Source organism: Bubalus bubalis, chromosome 11 (genome assembly GCF_019923935.1).
Source record: "Bubalus bubalis isolate 160015118507 breed Murrah chromosome 11, NDDB_SH_1, whole genome shotgun sequence".
In the NCBI taxonomy this organism is placed as follows: domain Eukaryota; kingdom Metazoa; phylum Chordata; class Mammalia; order Artiodactyla; family Bovidae; genus Bubalus; species Bubalus bubalis.
Window position 1 is genome coordinate 10,979,649 of NC_059167.1, and position 14,764 is coordinate 10,994,412.

General features: G+C 38.9%; 1 protein-coding gene across 15 annotated transcripts in view; it reads left to right on the top strand.

Moving 5' to 3' along the window:
- The window catches only part of CEP128 (centrosomal protein 128), a 601,725-nt gene that overhangs the window by 185,187 nt on the left and 401,774 nt on the right, over positions 1-14,764 (top strand). The gene's annotated exons all lie outside the window — the stretch shown is intronic.

Consider the following 14,764-nt stretch of genomic DNA (forward strand, 5'->3'; position numbering starts at 1 on the left):
TTTTAACTTTTTGTGTACTATATACCATTTTGTCTAAAATATTCATGAATTTTAGGCATTGAGGCTTGAAATATTTATAGTGGTATTATGTTAAAGATAGAATTAATTTTTAGAGTTTGGTTATGACTATTTTAAAGATATTTTAAATTTTATTGAGTCAGTGATGTTGTGCTTTTATTAAATGATATTTGAGAAATACAGAATTTTTGGTAGTGACTCTGTAGCACTCTGTGAAGTATTTTTAAGTCATCTCCCAGAAGCATGTGGTCACCCCTACTGCAAAGGCCTCCTTGCTCTGTTTTTTGTTTGACATGGTGCTGACTGAAAAAAAAAAAGCCCTAATCTTGAGTTTTATTTCAAACTCAGATTGTTGACACTAATTATTCAGTGATCTCTTTTTGTGAAATCACTATTCTTTTTGGAATTAAGATTAAAAATGAAGTATATACGGTGTCCATTTCTTTGCATCATCAAGTTTTTTTTTTTTTTTTTTTTTTTTCTTTTTTCTGGAGAAAAAGTTATCAGTTGAAGTGGTCACTAAACTGTTCAGTTGCAAACTTATCCATTTCAGGAGCACTGTGTATTCATTCATTCATTTACCACAAAGACTTTGAGAGTAGTGGCAAAATTTTCTTTTCTTGTTTTATTGAAATTAAGAGGTTCCTAATAAAAGCAGATAATTTTTCTGCAGTTGTAATTTTTCTCCAGATGTTACTATGTGTACAGGTTCTTACATAATATGCTGAACTTATTTTTTGAAGTTTGAATTTATTGGCCACATATGCTAAGAGATGGATATGCTCTGTTTTCAAAGATAACAACTTAATGTCACTTATTTTTAGTTTAAAAAGTTTGGAGGTATAATGTACTTACAGGAAAGTGCGCTTATTAGTGTATAGCTTGATGAATCTTTACAAGGTAAGCACACTCATGAAACCACAACCCAGATCTAGAAAACAGAGCATTGTCAGTGCACAATAAGCCTCTGTATTTCCCCTCCCAATCATAGTTTCTCCTTTTCTGACCATGATTTTGACTTTTGAATCCATAGATTAATTTTGCATGTTTTAGCTGTTTATATAAATGGAACCATGTAGGCATTTTTGTGTGTGTGTGTGTCTGACTTCTTTTGCTGACCACGATTGTGATATTTTTGGGTGATATGTCATGAACTTGTAGTTTGTTCATGTTTATTGGTCCTTAGTATTGCATTGTATGGATATACTGCAGTTATTTTAACATTTTGTGATAGATATTTAAGTTATCTCAAATTTGGGGCCATTACAAACAAAAACAAGACCAGGAGCTGACTGTGGCTCAGATCATGAACTCCTTATTACCAAATTCAGACTTCAATTGAAGAAAGTAGGGAAAACCATCAGACCATTCAGGTATGACCTAAATCAAATCCCTTATGATTATACAGTGGAAGTGAGAAATAGATTTAAGGGCCTAGATCTGATAGATAGAGTGCCTGATAAACTATGGAATGAGTGACATTGTACAGGAGACAGGGATCAAGACCATCACCATGGAAAAGAAATGCAAAAAAGCAAAATGGCTGTCTGGGGAGGCCTTATAAATAGCTGTGAAAAGAAGAGAAGCAAAAAGCAAAGGAGAAAAGGAAAGATATAAGCATCTGAATGCAGAGTTCCAAAGAATAGCAAGAAGAGATAAGAAAGCCTTCCTCAGTGATCAATGCAAAGAAATAGAGGAAAACAACAGAATGGGAAAGACTAGAGATCTCCTCAAGAAAATTAGAGATACCAAGGGGACATTTCATGCAAAGATGGGCTCGATAAAGGACAGAAATGGTATGGACCTAACAGAAGCAGAAGATATTAAGAAGAGATGGCAAGAATACACAGAAAAACTGTACAAAAAAGATCTTCATGACCCAGATAATCATAATGTGTGATCACTGACCTAGAGCCAGACATCCTGGAATGTGAAGTCAAGAGGGCCTTAGAAAGCATCACTACGAACAAAGCCAGTGGAGGTGATGGAATTCCAGTTGAGCTATTTTAAATCCTGGAAGATGATGCTGTGAAAGTGCTGCACTCAATATGCCAGCAAATTTGGAAAACTCAGCAGTGGCCACAGGACTGGAAAAGGTCAGTTTTCATTCCAATCCCAAAGAAAGGCAATGCCAAAGAATGCTCAAACTACCGCACAATTGCACTCATCTCACATGCTAGTAAAGCAATGCTCAAAATTCTCCAAGCCAGGCTTCAGCAATATGTGAACTGTGAACTTCCTGATGTTCAAGCTGGTTTTAGAAAAGGCAGAGGAACCAGAGATCAAATTGCCAACATCCTCTGGATCATTGAAAAAGCAAGAGAGTGCCAGAAAAGCATCTATTTCTGCTTTATTGACTAAGCCAAAGGCTTTGACTGTGTGGGTCACAATAAACTGTGGAAAATTCTGAAAGAGATGGGAATACCAGACCACCTGACCTGCCTATTGAGAAACCCATATGCAGGTCAGGAAGCAACAGTTAGAACTGGACACGGAATAACAGACTGGTTCCAAATAGGAAAAGGAGTACGTCAAGGCTGTATATTATCACCCTGCTTATTTAACTTATATGCAGAGTACATCATGAGAAACACTGGACTGGAAGAAACAAGCTGGAATCAAGATTGCTGGGAGAAATATCAGTAACCTCAGATATGCAGATGACACCACCCTTATGGCAGAAAGTGAGGAGGAACTCAAAAGCCTCCTAAGGAAAGTGAAAGAGCAGAGTGGAAAAGTTAGCTTAAAGCTCAACATTCAGAAAACGAAGATCATGGCATCTGGTCCCATCACTTCATGGGAAATAGGCGGGGAAACAGTGGAAACAGTGTCAGACTTTATTTTTCTGGGCTCCAAAATCACTACAGATGGTGACTGCAGCCATGAAATTAAAAGACGCTTACTCCTTGGAAGGAAAGTTATGACCAACCTAGACAGCATATTCAAAAGCAGAGACATTACTTTGCCAACAAAGATCCGTCTAGTCAAGGCTATGGTTTTTCCTGTGATCCTGTATGGATGTGAGAGTTGGACTGTGAAGAAGGCTGAGCGCCAAAGAATTGATGCTTTTGAACTGTGGTGTTGGAGAAGACTCTTGAGAGTCCCTTGGACTGCAAGGAGATCCAACCAGTCCATTCTGAAGGAGATCAGCCCTGGGATTTCTTTGGAAGGAATGATGCTGAAGCTGAAACTCCGTACTTTGGCCACCTCATGCGAAGAGTTGACTCATTGGAAAAGACTCATGATGCTGGGAGGGATTGGGGGCAGGAGGAGAAGGGGATGACAGAGGATGAGATGGCTGGATGGCATCACTGACTCGATGGACGTGAATCTGAGTGAACTCCTGGAGTTGGTGATGGACAGGGAGGCCTGGCGTGCTGTGATTCAGGGAGTCGCGAAGAGTCGGACACGACTGAGCGACTGAACTGAACTGAACTGAACAAATACTCTACTGTTACCAATCTATTTTAGTGCACATGTGCATGTATTTCTGTTGATATATACCATGGAGTGCAGTTGCTAGGTGCCTTCCAACTTAGTAGATACTGATAGACAGATGTCCAAAGTGGCTTCACTAATTTACACTCCCGGTAGCAGTGTGTGAGAAACTGTGTTGCTTTTCAAAGACTTGATATTATTAGTCTTTCATTAGCAGCCATTGTGTTAGGTGCTTACAGTATCTTATCATGGTTCTAATTGGCATTTTCATGATTAATGGTGATCAGCATCTTTTCATGTTTGGCTACTGGCTATTTTCTTTCGTGAAATGCCAGTTCTTCTTTTGCCCACTGTTTTTATTGGGTTGATTGTCTTTTTGTTATTGATTTGTGGGAGGTTTTAATAAGTTTTTACATGAGCACTTTGTCAGTTATCTGTTTTGCATTTATTGTCTCCCATTCCACAGCTGTTTCTTTGTTGTTTTTTTTTTTGTTGTTCTTGTTTTTAAACTCTCTTAATTTGAGTCTTTTCTTAAAATCTAATTTAGTTCATTTTCCATCTATTTTGGTTAGTGCTTTTTTGACTTATTAAGGAATTGGTCCTTATTTTAAAATCATGAAAATATTCCTTTATATAATCTTTTGAGAGCATAGTGTTTTACCTTTCACATTAAAATCTATTATGTACTTGAAATTGATATTTGTTTCTGATGTGAAGCAGAGGTCATACATTTTCTATGGATATCCAGTTGATTCAGTCTCGTTTACTGAAAGGACTATGTTTCTCCACCACTTTACAATCCTGTCTTGGTCATAAATAAAGTGTTCATACGTGCAGTCATCTGTTACTGGACTCTCTGTTCAATCATCTGGTTAATTTGTCTATCCCAGTGCTCATATCGTACTTTCTTTTTGAATAGAGTTCCTTGTGCTATACCGTGGGTCCTTGTGGATTGTTTTATAAATCGTAGTTTTAAGTTTATATGAACCAGCTGATTCCTCCCTGCCCAACTCATTTTTTTTTTTTTTTTGTAACCATAAATTTCAATTCTAAATCTGTGAAGCTGTTTCTCTTTGGAAAAAAGTTCATCAGATTCCACCTAGAAGTGATATCGTATGATACTTGTCTTTCCCTGTATCCCTACATCAGTTAATATTATGTGATCATTTCTATTAGGTTGGTGCAGATGTATAATAATTGTGGTTTTTGCATTGTTGAAATTTGCCCTTTGATATTGGAATACATTCTTAAATGTGGTTATGTCATATATCATTTTAATGCACATTTATTGCTTTATGTTTCTGTGCTAATAACTTCTTGCTATTTATTTTATATGTATTTTAGACTATGGAAATGATGTTAGACAAAAAGCAAGTGTGAGAGATTTTCTTATTTGGGTTCAAAATGGTAATAAAACAGTGGAGACAACTTGCAATGTCAACAACGCATTTGGCCCAGGACCTGCTAATGAGCATGCAGTGCACTGGTGATTCAAGAAGTTTTGCGAAGGAGATGAGAGCCTAGAAGACGAGGCGCACAGTGGCCGACCATTGGAAGCTGACAGTGACCAATTGAGAGCAGTCATTGAAGCTGATCCTCTTTCAACTGCATGAGAAGCTGCCGAAGAACTCAGTGTTGACCATTCTGTGGTTGTTTGACATTTGAAGCAAATTGGAAAGGTGAAAAAGCTTGATAAGTAGATGCTTCATGAGCTGACCAAAAATCCACAAAATCATCATTTTGAAGTGTTGTCTTTTCTTATTCTATGCAACAATATTTTGCTCCTTGGAAGAAAAGCTATGACCAACCTGGACAGCATATTAAAAAGCAGAGACATTACTTTGCCAGCAAAGGTCAACCTAGTCAAACCTATGGTTTTTCCAGTGGTCCTGTATGGATGTGAGAGTTGGACTATTAAGAAAGCTGAGTGCCTAAGAATTGATGCTTTTGACCTGTGGTGTTAGAGAAGGCTCTTGAGAGTCCCTTGGACTGCAAGGAGATCCAACCAGTCAGTCCTAAAGGAAATCAATCCTGAATATTCATTGGAAGGACTGATGCTGAAGCTGAAACTCCAATACTTTGGCCACCTGATGCAAAGAACTGACTCGTTGGAAAGTTTCCTGATGCTGGGAAAGACTGAAAGCAGGAGGAGAAGGGGATGACAGAGGATGAGATGGTTGGATGGCATCACCGACTCAATGGACATGAGTTTGAGCAAGCTCTGGGAGTTGGTGATGGGCAGGGAAGCCTGGCGTGCTTCAGTCCTTGGGGTTACAAAGAGTCGGACATGACTGAGCAACTGAACTGAATGCAACAATAATGAACCATTTCTCGATTAGGTTGTGATGTGTGACAAAAAGTGGATTTTTTTATAACAACCAGCAGTGATCAGCTCAGTGGTTGGACTGACAAGAAGCTCCAAAGCATTTCCCAAAGTCAAACACGTACCAAAAAAAGATCATGGTCACTGTTTGGTAGTCTGCTGCTGGTCTGATCCACTACAGCTTTCTGAATCCCAGCAAAACCACTACATCTGAGAAGTATGCTCAACAAATCGATGATATGCTCCCAAAACTGCAATGCCTGCAGCTGGCATTGGTCAACAGAAAGGGCCCAGTTCTTCTCCAAGACAATGCCTGACTGTACATCACACAACCAACACTTCAAAAGTTGAACAAATTGGACACAATGTTTGCTTCATCCATCATCTTCACCTGACTTCTCACCAACCAACTACCACTTCTTGCAAGCATCTCAACAACTTTTTGCAGGGAAGATGCTTCCACAACCAGCAGGAGGTAGAAAATACTTTTCAAGAGTTCATTGAATCCTGATGCATGGATTTTTTATACTATAGAAATAAAGAAATTAATTTCTCATTGGAAAAAATGTGTTGATTGTAATGGTTCCTATCTTGATTAATAAAGATGTGTTTGAGACTAGTTATAATGATTTAATATTCACAGTCCAAAACCACAATTACTTTTGCACCAACCTAATACTTTCTTCTCTGTGGCTGGAAATGGATTTATGTCATCTTTATGTCTGAATAATAGTGCTTAATATTACACTGTCTTGATATTCCTTTGTGAAAAGTTGTGCTATGATAGAGTAAGTCCTTTTACTTTGTTCTTCAAGATTGTCTGGTGTTTTTTACTCTTTGTGTTTACCTTAGAATCAATGTGAAATTGTTTAAAAATTTGCCGATCTTGATTGTATTACATTGTTTCTGTATCAGCTTGGAGAGAATAGTGTATTAGTCAAACTAATACACTGTTTATAAGATTTATGCCTTGATTTGATTACTGGACATGGAACAACAGACTGGTTCCAAATAGGAAAAGGAGTACGTCAAGGCTGTATATTGTCACCCTGCTTATTTAACTTATATGCAGAATACATCATGAGAAACGCTGGGGTGGAAGAAGCACAAGCTGGAATCAAGATTACCGGGAGAAATATCAATAACCTCAGATATGTGGATGACAACACCCTTATGGCAGAAAGTGAAGAGGAATTAAAAAGCCTCTTGATGAAAGTGAAAGAAGAGAATGAAAAAGTTGGCTTAAAGCTCAACATTCAGAAAACGAAGATCATGGCATCTGGTCCCATCACTTCATGGGAAATAGATGGGGAAACAGTATCAGACTATTTTTTTTGGGCTCCAAAATCACTGCAGCTGGCGACTGCAGCCATGAAATTAAAAGACACCTACTCCTTGGAAGGAAAGTTATGACCAACCTAGATAGCATATTCAAAAGCAGAGACATTACTTTGCCAACAAAGGTCCGTCTAGTCAAGGCTAAGGTTTTTCCAGTGGTCAGGTGTGGATGTGAGAGTTGGACTGTGAAGAAAGCAGAGTGCCAAAGAATTGATGCTTTTGAACTGTGGTGTTGGAGAAGACTCTTGAGCGTCCCTTGGACTGCAAGGAGATCCAACCAGTCCATTCTAAAGGAGATCAGTCCTGGGTGTTCTTTGGAAGGAATGATGCTAAAGCTGAAACTCCAGTACTTTGGCCACCTCTTGCTAAGAGTTGACTCATTGGAAAAGACTGATGCTGGAGGGATTGGGGGCAGGAGGAGAAGGGGACGACAGAGGATGAGATGGCTGGATGGCATCACTGACTCGATGGACATGAGTTTGAGTGAACTCCGGGAGTTGGTGATGGACAGGGAGGCCTGGCGTGCTGCGATTCACGGGTTCGCAAAGAGTCGGACACGACTGAGCGACTGAACCGAACTGAACTTGATATTTTTATGCTATTTTATAGTGTGTCATTTAACGTTTAAAAATGTGACAATCTTTGTTTGTCATTAGGAGAATTTTCCCTATTCAGTTCAGTTCAGTCACTCAGTCATGTCTGACTCTTTCCAACCTCATGAACTGCAGCACGCCAGGTCTCCTTGTCCATCACCAACTCCCGGAGTTTACCCAAACTCATGTCCATTGAGTCGGTGATGCCATCCAACCATCTTATCCTCTGTTGTCCCCTTCTCCTGCTCTCAATCTTAACCAGCATCAGGGTCTTTTCCAGTGAGTCAGCTCTTTGCATCAGGTGGCCAAAGTATTGGAGTTTCAGCTTCAACATCAGTCCTTGCAATGAACACCCAGGACTCGTCTACTTTAGGATGGACTAGTTGAATCTCCTTGCAGTCCATGGGACTCTCAAGAGTCTTCTCCAACACTGCAGTTCAAAACCATCAATTCTTTGGCGATCAGCTGTCTTTAGAGTCCAACTCTCATATCCATACATGACTACTGGAAAAACCATAGCCTTGACTAGATGGACCTTTGTTGGCAAAGTAATGTCTGCTATTTAATATGCTGTTTAGTTTGGTCATAACTTTCCTTCCAATTTCATGGCTGCAGTCACCATCTGCAGTGATTTTGGAGCCCAAAAAAACAAAGTCAGCCACTGTTTCCACTGTTTCCCCATCTATTTGCCATGAAGTGATGGGACCAGCATATTCAAAAGCAGAGACATTACTTTGCCAACAAAGGTTCGTCTAGTCAAGGCTATGGTTTTTCCTGTGGTCATGTATGGATGTGAGACTTGGACTGTGAAGAAGGCTGAGCACCAAAGAATTGATGCTTTTGAACTGTGGTGTTGGAGAAGACTCTTGAGAGTCCCTTGGACTGCAAGGAGATCCAACCAGTCCATTCTGAAGGAGATCAGCCCTGGGATTTCTTTGGAAGGAATGATGCTAAAGCTGAAACTCCAGTACTTTGGCCACCTCATGCGAAGAGTTGACTCATTGGAAAAGACTCTGATGCTGGGAGGGATTGGGGGCAGGAGGAGAAGGGGACAGCAGAGGATGAGATGGCTGGAATGCATCACTGACTCGATGGACGTGAGTCTCAGTGAACTCCGGGAGTTGGTGATGGACAAGGAGGCCTGGTGTGCTGCAATTCATGGGGTCGAAAAGAGTCGGACACGACTGAGTGACTGATCTGATCTGATGGGGGTGGATGCCATGATATTAGTTTTCTGAATGTTTAAGCCAACTTTCTCACTCTCCTGTTTCACTTTCACCAAGAGGCTCTTTAATTCTTCTTCATTTTCTGCCATAAGGGTGGTGTCGTCTGCATATCTTAGGTAATTGATATTTCTCCCAACAATCTTGATTCTAGCTTGTGTTTCTTCCAGCCCAGCGTTTCTCATGATGTACTCTGCATATAAGTTAAATAAGTAGGGTGACAATATAAAGCCTTTATGTACTCCTTTTCCTATTTGGAACCAGTCTGTTGTTGCATGTCCAGTTCTAACAGTTGATTCCTGACCTGCATACAGTTTTCTCAAGAGGCAGGTCAGGTGGTCTGGTATTTCCATCTCTTTCAGAATTTTCCACAATTTATTGTGATCCACACAGTCAAAGCCTTTGGCATAGTCAATCAAGCAGAAATAGATATTTTTTTGGAACTCTCTTGCTTTTTCAATGATCCAGAGGATGTTGGCAGTTTGATCTCTGGTTCCTCTGCCTTTTGTAAAACCAGCTTGAATATCTGGAAGTTCATGTTTCACGTATTGCTGAAGCCTAGCTTGGAGAATTTTGAGCATTGCTTTACTAGTGTGTGAGATGAGTGCAATTGTGCGATAGTTTGAGGATTCTTTGGCATTGCCTTTCTTTGGGATTGGAATGAAAATTGACCGTTTCCAGTCCTGTGGCCACTGCTGAGTTTTCCAAATTTGCTGACATATTGAGTGCAGCACTTTCACAGCATCATCTTTTAGGATTTGAAATAGCTCAACTGGAATTCCATCACCTCCACTAGCTTTGTTCATAGTGATGCTTCCTAAGGCCCACTTGACTTCACATTCCAGGATGTCTGTCTCTAGATGAGTGATCACACCATTGTGATTATCTTGGTCTTGAAGATCTTTTTTTTAAAGTTCTTCCATGTATTGTTGCCACCTCTTCTTAATATATCCTGCTTCTGTTAGGTCCATACCATTTCTGTCCTTTATTGAGCCCATCTTTCCATGAAATGTTCCCTTGGTATCTCTCATTTTCTTCAAGAGATCTCTAGTCCTTCCCATTCTATTGTTTTCCTCTATTTCTTGCCACTGATCATTGAAGAAGGCTTTCTTATCTCTCCTTGCTATTCTTTGGAACTCTGCATTCAGATGGGTATATCTTTCCTTTTCTTCTTTGCTTTTTACTTCTCTTCTTATCAGAGCTATTTGTAAGACCTCCTCAGACAGCTAGTTTGCTTTTTTGCATTTCTTTTTTTTTTAATTTTTTTTAATTTTTAAACTTTACAGTATTGCTCTCTGTCTCGTGTACAATGTCACAAACCTCCATCCATATTTCATCAGGCACTCTGTCTATCAGATCTATTCCCGTAAGTTTTATTTCTTACTTCTACTGTATAACCATATGGGATTTGATTTGGGTCATACCTGAATGATCTAGTCGTTTCCCCCCTTTCTTCAATTTCAGTCTGAATTTGGCAATAAGGAGTTCATGATCTGAGCCACAGTCAGCTCCCCGTCTTGTTTTTGCTGACTATATAGAGCTTCTCCATCTTTGGCTGCAAAGAATGTAATCAGTTTGTTTTCAGTGTTGATCATCTGTTGATATCTATGTTTAGAGTCTTCTCTTGTGTTGTTGGAAGAGGGTGTTTACTATGATCAGTGCGTTCTCCTGACAAAACTCTATTAGCCTTTGCCCTGCTTCATTCTGTACTCCAAGGCCAAATTTGCCTGTTATTCCAGGTGGTTCTTGACTTCCTACTTTTGCAGTCCAGTCCCCTATAATGAAAAGGACATCTTTTTTGGGTGTTAGTTCTAAAAGGTCTTTTTTTTTTTTTTTTAATTATTTTATTTTATTTATTTATTTATTTTTTAATTTTATTTTATTTTTAAACTTTACATAACTGTATTAGTTTTGCCAAATATCAAAATGAATCCGCCACAGGTATACATGTGTTCCCCATCCTGAACCCTCCCTCCTCCCTCCCCATTCCATCCCTCTGGGTCGTCCCAGTGCACCAGCCCCAAGCATCCAGTATCGTGCATCGAACCTGGACTGGCAACTCATTTCATACATGATATTTTACATGTTTCAATTCCATTCTTCCAAATCTTCCCACCCTCTCCCTCTCCCACAGAGTCCATAAGACTGTTCTATACATCAGTGTCTCTTTTGCTGTCTCGTACACAGGGTTATTGTTACCATCTTTCTAAATTCCATATATATGCGTTAGTATACTGTATTGGTGTTTTTCTTTCTGGCTTACTTCACTCTGTATAATGGGCTCCAGTTTCATCCACCTCATTAGAACTGCTTCAAATGTATTCTTTTTAATGGCTGAATAATACTCCATTGTGTATATGTACCACAGCTTTCTTATCCATTCATCTGCTGATGGACATCTAGGTTGCTTCCATGTCCTGGCTATTATAAACAGTGCTGCGATGAACATTGGGTCTAAAAGGTCTTATAGTTCTTCATAGAAGTGTTCAACTTCAGCTTCTTCAGCATTACTGGTTGGGGCATAGACTGGATGACTGTGATATTGAATGATTTGCCTTGAAACTGAACAGAGATCATTCTGTTGTTTTTGAGACTGCATCCAAGTACTGCATTTCTGACTCTTTTGCTGATTATTAGGGCTATTCCATTTCTTCTAAGGGATTCTTGCCCACAGTAGTAGATATAATGGTCATCTAAGTTAAATTCACCCACTGCAGTCCATCTTAGTTCACTGATTCCTAAAATCGACATTCACTCTTGCCATAACTTGTTTGACCACTTCCAATTTGCCCTGATTCATGGACCTAACATTCCATGTTCCTATGCAGTATTGCTCTTTACAGCATCAGACTTTACTTCCCTATTATTATTTTAAATTTTCCCTATTACATTTAATGTAAATATTGATTTAGTTTGTATAAATCTACCATCTTACTATTTGCTTTCTATTGGTTCCACTTCTGATGTTTAAAAATTTTTTTTTCTGTCCTTTGGATTCATTAGTTTTCATTTTCCATATTATCTTGCTAATGTACCTTGTTTGTTACTCTTTTTATAGTTAATGAAGGGATTAAAACATGCATCCTAAATTTATCAAATTTATATAAATTAGCACTTTACAGTCTTCCTAGGAAATGCAGGACCTAGGAAATCCTAACCCCATTAATCTCACTCTCCACTTTTCTGTTACTATCATGTAGTTTAATTTTGTATTCATTGAGCTACATCAGTCAGTTCAGCTCAGTCGCTCAGTTGAGTCTGAGTCTTTGCGACCCCATGGACTGCAGCACGCCAGGCCTCCCTGTCTGTCCATCACCAACTCCCGGAGTTTACCCAAACTCATGACCATTGAGTTGGTGACGCCATCCAACCATCTCATCCTCTGTCATCCACTTCTCCCACCCTCAGTCTTTCCCAGCATCAGGGTCTTTTCCAGTGAGTCAGTTCTTCGCATCTGGTGACCAGAGTATTGGAGTTTCAGCTTCAGCATCAGTTCTTCCAGTGAATATTCAGGACTGATTTCCTTTAGGATGGACTGGTTGGATCTCTTTGCAGTCCACGGGACTCTCAAGAGTCTTCTCCAAACCACAGTTAAAAAGCATCAGTTCTTTGGTGGTCAGCTTTCTTTATAGTCCAACACTCACATCCATACATGACTACTGGAAAAACCATAGGTTTGACTAGACGGACCTTTGTTGGCAAAGTAACGTCTCTGCTTTTTAATATGCTATCTAGGTTGGTCATAACTTTCCTTCCAAGGAGTAAGTGTCTTTTAATTATTATTTTATATAGATTGTTCTTTTAGATTTACCCTTATATTTATTCTTCTTTGATTTACATTTCTTTCTGTGTTCTTTATTCCTTTCTGCATCTCTGAGATTCCACATGTACCTTAGGAGCGTACTTTAAAATTTCCTTTAGAGTGAATCTGCATATGCTAAACAGAATTCCATTTACAATTTTATTAGAGTGTGTCTTTTGGAGACAGGTCCTGTCTATATTTGTCTGAAAGTGTCTTCAGTTCACTTGCTTTGTTGAAAGGAATTTTCACTAGATATAAAATTGTACAGAGGCGGTTGTTTCTCCATTCTGTACTTTGCAGATAACGTTTTATCATTTTTTGAGTTTTGTTGTTTCTGTTGAGAAGTCAGCCGTTTGTCTTAGTGGTGCTTTTTTGGAGGATAATACATATTTTTTCTTTAATTGCTTTTGAATTTTTTGTGTTTTTGGTTTTCTACAATTTTACTAGTCATGTTCTATCGATTTGTTGTTTGATGTTTATAGTTGTGTGGCTTCCCTGGCAGCTCAGACAATCATGCGTCTGTCTACAACGCGGGAGAAAGAACCCTGGGTTGGGAAGGTCACCTGGAGAAGGAAATGGCAACCCCCTCCGGTATTCTTGGCTGGAAAATCCCATGGGCGGAGGCACTTGGTAGGCTATAGTCCATGAGGTCGCAAAGAGTCGGACATGACTGAGTGACTTCACTTATCTTTTTAAAAGTTATTTTTGCTTTACTCTCTGTCTCTTCTTTTTAGACCTCACATTTCATGTAATGTTAGAGTTTTTCAGTCTATCCTTTTTGTCTCTTAGGTTCATTTTCTATAATTTTAGACATTTGTTTCTCCATTCTTTATTTTGAATGTTTTCTGCTGATCTTTCATTTAGTTCCTTTCTTTGGTTAAATCAAATCTGTCAGAGTCACCTATTGATTTTTATTTTTAGTCGTTACAGAACATTTCATTTCTAGAATTTTTATTTCTTTTCTCTTTACTTTGTAGTTTTTTTTTTTTTTTTTTTGCCAGAATCCTAAAACTATATACTTTTGTCTCATAACTCCCTTATTTGGACCTTTTATAGGTCTGTTTCTATTACCTCTTATTTTCCTTGGATTTTAATCACATTGTTTTTGCCTTCTTTTTGGTTTTGATTGGTTATTTGTGATGACAGAAATATTCATCTCTTCAGAGGAATCTTGCACAGGTAGTTTGATAATTATTATGTATGAAAGGACATGTTTCGTTTTTGTTAGATTAGATTAGGGACCGTAGCAATCATGAATTACCTTATCATTTATCTTTGAGAAAATAGTGTTACACTTCAGCGCCAGGTTTCAGCTGTTTTTGATTCATCCTTACTGCTGGTATATAGTCCTTTAGGATTCCAGTCCAAAGTTCTGGGATGTGGGGATGGGGGAAATTTAACCCTTCCTTGAAAGGATTATCAACTTGTTTTTCTTCATTTTCAGAAATGGGCTGATATTTAAGAGACAGAAGATAGACTGACCTCTTTGGGTTTCTTTATCTTGCATCTCGGTCTCATCTGACTTTATCTTTTAAGCTTTCTAGTGCCTTAAAACAGATATTAAAGTATTATTTTTTGCTATTTAAATTATTTTCAGTGGGAGGATTGGTCTGAATTAGTCTATCAGGCTTCCCTGGTGGCTCAGGTGGTAAAGAAACTCCCTTCAGTGTAGGACACGCAAGTTGAATCCCTGAGTCGGAAACATTCCCTGGAGAAGGGGAGGGCAACCCACTCCAGTATTCTTGCCTGGGAAATCCCATGGAAGAGGAGTCTGGTAGGCTACAGTCCATGCGGTCGCAAAGAGTCGGACATGACTGGACAACTAACACACACGTCTAGTCTGTCATTTTTAGAAGTGAAACTCCCGGAATCTTTTTATTTCTATCAAGTTCCATTACTGTGTTTGCTGTTTTTATTGTACATGATTTTACCAAGTTTTTCAGCTGAGTCTTCCTTTACTTGCTACATAGGTGTATAACTTGTGAGCATGCTTTTTACAAGGACTTTGATGCAAACTCAAATATTCTTA